We start from the raw sequence: 6134 nt of genomic DNA, 5'->3' as shown, positions 1-6134 counted from the left end.
TCTCCAGGGCCTGCTTCAGGCTGAAGCCATGATGGACCATTGGGAAGAGTGTTGCACACATAGATACCCCCCCCCCAATTTGTTTAGTTAAGTATTTGTTTTTTTAACATGTTTTGTTCTTCAGTTTTATAATTTGGGGATATCTAATGGAGCACTCGTTAAGTTAAAGGGTGACTGAATGTTCAGCAGAGGTCAAAGATTCAATTGTTCATTTTATTATCAAAGTGTACAACTCTGAAATTCTTCTTCTCTGGATAGCCATGAAACCAAGAAAGAAAAGTACAGCAGCATAATCATCAACCTCCAAATCCCTCCTCCCCACACAAAAACAAACAAAATGGAACAGGGATGCAAGGCAGTTGATTTCACTATTTGCACAGGTTCTATTGTTAAGTTGTAGGCCAATTTCCATTTCTTGTAATGTGTCTCCATAACTCAACATTCACTTTGAATAGACCTGCTATTTATTACTGGTGGGATGTAGTCTTTCATGCTCTCTATATATTTGTTTCTCTTTCAAATTAAAATGAATAAACTATAGTTTTCATGTATATGGAATAATTCATGGAGTAAATGTATTGTAACGCTTTTCATAGGAAAGACAGCAAAAGTCAAAAAAATTATCTTAATAAGTAAAGATTAAGGTAGGTGACCAGAGTTTTAAATGAGGGATTTTAAGAGAAAAGTAGAGAGTTTGGGAGGGAATTATGCCCTTAACAATCAAAGTTACCACAGCCAATAACAGAAGTTAAATTTAGGAAATTACTAAGTGCAAGAAAGATGAACAGAAGATGGAGCAGCAGAATTTTGAATGATTTCAAGTTTACAGAGAATATACTGAATCTTGGCCAGCAGAAGTCCAGAGAATTATTGAGAATATTTAACTTAGGTCCAAACAGAATCCAATTCCACTTCTGGTACAACTTCCACCTTTCAGCTTTTGAAAGCTGCCCAGTATTTTCCCCATTCCGTAGCTTAGGGCAAAGGGAAATATTGCAGCAGTAAGATGGCGCCATCTTGTGGGAAGGAACAGCATTTTATTTGCAATGAACTTGCTGTTAGTAACATTTGCAGTGGCTAACTAGAAGAAAATTGTAGTGAATCAGACGTATTATTACAGAATTGGTAATGTCGACATAGTTACTCTAATGTTAAACACTGCGATACTATGCAGCACTGTCATGTGAATGCACCAGAACAAGCTCTACCCATAAGGTAGCTGAAAATACTCAGACTGCTTTTGGTCTGTTAAGACTGCAAATGCACCTGAATGTCCAAAACTATATTTAAAAAAATTAATGCTCTGGAGGTTAAGAGCTGCACGGAACAGCCAGCAATTCCCAAACCAATATTTAAGAACAATTTTCAATACGCATTATTTTTTCTTTGTTTATCTTATGAGGGGTTGACCCCATAACAATTTGCTGCCATCCATACAGATCATTTCATTTCAACAGTGCATTGAGATAGTACTGGGGGAAATCAATTAGAAATGCAGAATAAAGTATTACAGTTACAAAGAGAGTACAATGTAAGTATAAGGCCATAGAGAGAGAGATTTTTAGATCAAAATTCCAGGTTCACTTGTCTGTTACCAGGAATGAAGGGTTAAAATTCAGAAATATTTGTGAAGTTAACACTTTTGTTTATGAAGTTGAGGAGGTTAAGGGTGACCTGATACAAGTATTCCAACACAAAGTGTTACTTATAGGTAAATATTAATAAATTATTTGTATCAAACATTACAAAGTACATTTATTATCAAAGTATATATACTATATACATCTTTGAGATTTGTCTCCTTACTGGCAGCCACAAAGAAACCCAATAGAACCCATTAAAATAAAGAAGGCCATCAAACACCCCATGTGCAGAGTAAAAACAAATCGTGCAAATAGTAAAATTAAGCAAATAACATTCAGAAATCAAGTTCACAAAAGTGACTCCACAGCTACAAAGCCAGTCATCACTACAGCCAATTCAGAAGCCCATTAGTTGCAGACTGCAGCCTCATTTCAGCGCAGAGATAAGGAAACCTTGCGGAGCAGTGAGCCGAAATAGCCCATTTCTTGCTTCTGGCTCCGGCACACTGACCTTTTCAATCTGGCCCGGTGCTTAAATTGGCCAAACCTCAAGTCATTCCTCGCTCTTAAACCTGGGCCCTGCAGCTTCAATGTGCTCTTGGACGCAGACCCCACTGCCTTGATTTGGCCCATATCAAAAAGCAGAAGTGTAACAAAACAGTAAGATAACAAATAAAATGTAAATGGAAGTTATTATTTAATTTTAAGACATTGTTACAATGTGGAATTTTCTGTCATAAAGCAGTATTGCTAAACAGCCTATACATTCTTTCAAAATGTACAAAATACTACTTTGAGGAGAAATGTTGAAGTAAATGAGCAGGATAGAGTAATTAAGTTAAACAAATTCCACAAAGAAAGCATTACCCTGATTTGATAGACTAATTTATTTTATGTATGACCCTCTAATGATCTTAACAAAATATGTCTGCTCTTTAATTGTTCCTCCCAACAGAATATTGTGCTGAGAAACAAGCAGTATTTTTATTTGTCAACAGAATCTCAAATGGTCCTGCCCTTAATATACTGGACCATTGCTGTCTTTCTATTACTTGATTCACATAAATGAAAATGTTTGAAAGACGTCACAAGATCATTTGGTATTTGCATTAACTGTTGGGAAGTTACCTGTTGACCTGCTGAATATTGGCCAAGAACTCAAAGCAAGCACAGAGATGCTTTTTTGCATAAATATTAAAATTGGAGGTTTCTTATTGTCTTATATGACATAAAATCTTGTTCTGTGGTAACAGTACAGAAAAGACATAAAATGACTATAAATTACTAAAATAAATAAATAGTTCAAGAAAAAAGAACAAGGTAGTGTTCACGGACTGTTTAGAAACCTGATGTTGGAAGGGTAAAAGCTGTTCCTGAACCGTCGAGTAAGGGTCTTCAGACTCTTGATGGTAGTAATGTAAAGAGGGCATGTCCTGATGGTGAGGGCACTTCATGATGGATTCCAGCTTGCCTCTTAAAGATGCCTTGATGGTACGGAAGTCTGTGGCTGTGAATACCCACCACCCAAGATGCTAAGGTTAACTTAACTATATATGAACCCACTTAAAAAAGTGTGACATAAGGCAAGAAACTGATAAAATCTTCTCAGCTGATAGATAATATTGCCATTCAAATAAACAGGTATATACCACCTGTCATGATTTGAGTATTTTCGCTTCTTTCACAGAAACATTGGATATTTGTCTTGGCAGGAACACACATGGGTAACAAATTAACAACCTCTTTTATACTTTCCCTGATTATCTCTTCAATTAAAGTTAGAGATTAAATGATGTGTATAATGTTCATGATGCTACTCAGTATATCAATTTTAATTAATAGATTAATTGCCTGCTTAAATTATCCTAAGTGTAAAGTTAAAGTTAAAAATTATCATGAAGAAGCTGATTGACCCATGAGTTGAAGGTAGAGTATTTCTTTCTTCTTACAGAAACATCTGCATGATGCTAAGCTAAGGCACATCATCAGTGATGTTACCTGGGGTCATCAGGTATTTTGGTCTCTCAACATCATACACCCTCACCCAGGCGACCCCGGCCTGTGCCTCAGCAGTAATCCACGGATCTGCCCTCTTTATCCAGAGCCATCTTGACGCTTTCTCTGCTGCATCGGTGGTGGTAGAAATGGCTCTCCTTCTTCTCCCTCCTGGGATTCCAAGTGCAGTGTATACTTTTACAGAGCGACTGGCCTGCAAAGCCACGACACCCGACCTCCACGGAGCAACACTTTGCTCTCCAGCCTCTTCTTTGACAGTTGTTCTTCAGATCTTCATACTTGGTTCTTTTCCATTCGTAAGCCTCCTCCATGCGTTCTTCCCACGGCATGGTAAGCTCAAGCATAAGAACGTGCTTCGATGAGTCGGACCACAACACAATGTTGGGCTGCAAGGTAGTCTCTGTGTTGTCTTAGATAGGTATATAGAGCTTAGAAAAATAGAGGGCTAAGTGATAGGGTAATTTTAAACAGTTTCTAGAGTAGATTACATGGTTGGCACAATATTGTGGGCTGAAGGCCCTGTAATCTGCTGTAGATTTCTGTGTTCTACATCGAAACCTCAGCCTTAATAATAGACTCCAACACTTTCCCAACCACTGAGGTTATGCTAACTGGTCTATAATTTCCTTTCTTTTGCCTTCCTCCCTTCTTGCAATCTTCCAGTCCTCTGGGACCACACCAGTATCAAGTGATCCTTTCAAGAATCAGACCAATGCATCTGTTTCTCTTCAGCAGTCTCTCTCAGGGCTCTGGGATGTAGTCCATCTTGTTGGCCAGAAAGAATGACAGTCTACAAATCAGTGAATTCAAATGAATCAAGAAGAGTGGAAGCAGTTAAACTAATTGACTTTGTTCTTGCTGTGTGCTTGGGGATGGAGGCTGCCTTTTTGTGAAGACACTATTCTCCATTTTGTGAGCTTGACATGCTGGGCATAATCAATGTTTTAAAGAAGACACAATGATACTTATGGTAATCTGCTGGACTGGAGGTAATTTCCAAATAAGAAGTTATTTGTGAGATGTTCTTTGGTTGAATATAGTATGCAGATTCGTCAATGTTGGGGTGGTGCTTCCTGGAGCAATTCAAGCTCGTTGCTGATTGAGAACGAAAAGCCATAAATTATCGACTGTCACTTGATGGGAAAAGGACAATAAATGGATGCTGGCTTGGAGCAGAATCAATAACAAGGTGTTAAAGGTTAGACACATGACCGTGGCCAATGACACTGGAATGCAATATTTGAATTTATTAGGAGTGGATATAAAGTTGGATGCTTTGTGTGTGCTGGTGGCGGTAACTTCAAAGAATAACAATCATGGATACAAGCATGAGCAACTCTGCGTGAAACACCTGGTGAGTGAATCGGGACTATGAGGAATGTCTGGCCAGCGTAGATTCCTTTGCCCTGGTGATACCTTTGGTATTCTTTGACTATTCAGAAGAGTCAGGGATACTTAGCTGTATGAATTCACATACTTGTTAGTTTAAACAATAAAGGTACTTGTCAGTAAATACAGATCTCTCTGTGCCTCACGGATCATTGATATCAGGGGTATGTTTTTCACAACAACCTGTTCCAGGTGACTTACCCACCTTAAAACTTTTGAGTTTGCCTAGCAATTTTCCTTTGTAATAGCAATAGCACTCACTCCTGCACCCTGACACTCACGGACCTCTGGCACACTGCCAGCATCTTCCACAGAAGACGGATGCAAAGTACCCATTAAGATCATCTGCCATTTCTTTGTCCTCCATTACTACCTCAGCAGTATAATTTTCCAATGGTCCAACAACTCTCACCTCCCACTTACTCGTTATACAACTGAAAAAAAACTTTTGGTATCCTGTTTTATATTATTGGCTAGTTTACCCTCATATTTCATCTTTTCCCTTCTTATAACTTTTTTAGTTGCCTTTTGTTGGACTTTAAAAGCTTCTCAATCATACCTTATATGCCCTTTCCTTGGCTTTTATGCAGTCCTTAATTTCCCTTTGCCAGCCATGGTTGCCTACCCCTGCCATTTCAGAACTTCTTCCTCTGTGGCACATATCTATCCTGCACCTTGTGATCTATTCCCAGAAACTTCAGCCATCTGTGTTCTGCCATCATCCCTACCAGTATCCTCCTCCAATCCACCTGGGCAAGCTCCTCTCTCACACTTCTGTAATTCTCTTTATTCCACTGTGATTCTCCCTCTCCAATTGCTCTGAAAAGTCATCTTGAAGGCATTCAACAAACTCCCTCTCTCGCGATCCAGCACCAACTTGATTTACCCAATCCCATTTCATATTGAAGTCCTCCATTACAATTGTGACATTACTCTTATTACATGCCTTATCCAGCTCCCTTTGCAATCTTAACCCCAGATCACTGCTGTTTGGAGGCCTATATATGATTCCCAGAATGTTTTCTTTACCCTTACAGTTTCTTCACTCGACCCACAAAGATTCAACATTCTCTGACCCTATGTCACCTCTTTCCAAAGATGTAATTCCATCTCTTAACAACAGAGCCACACCACCGCCTATGCCTT

This window comes from Hemitrygon akajei, chromosome 9, assembly GCF_048418815.1.
Source record: "Hemitrygon akajei chromosome 9, sHemAka1.3, whole genome shotgun sequence".
NCBI classification, from domain to species: Eukaryota; Metazoa; Chordata; class Chondrichthyes; order Myliobatiformes; family Dasyatidae; genus Hemitrygon; species Hemitrygon akajei.
Note: the sequence above shows the minus strand (reverse complement) of the source record.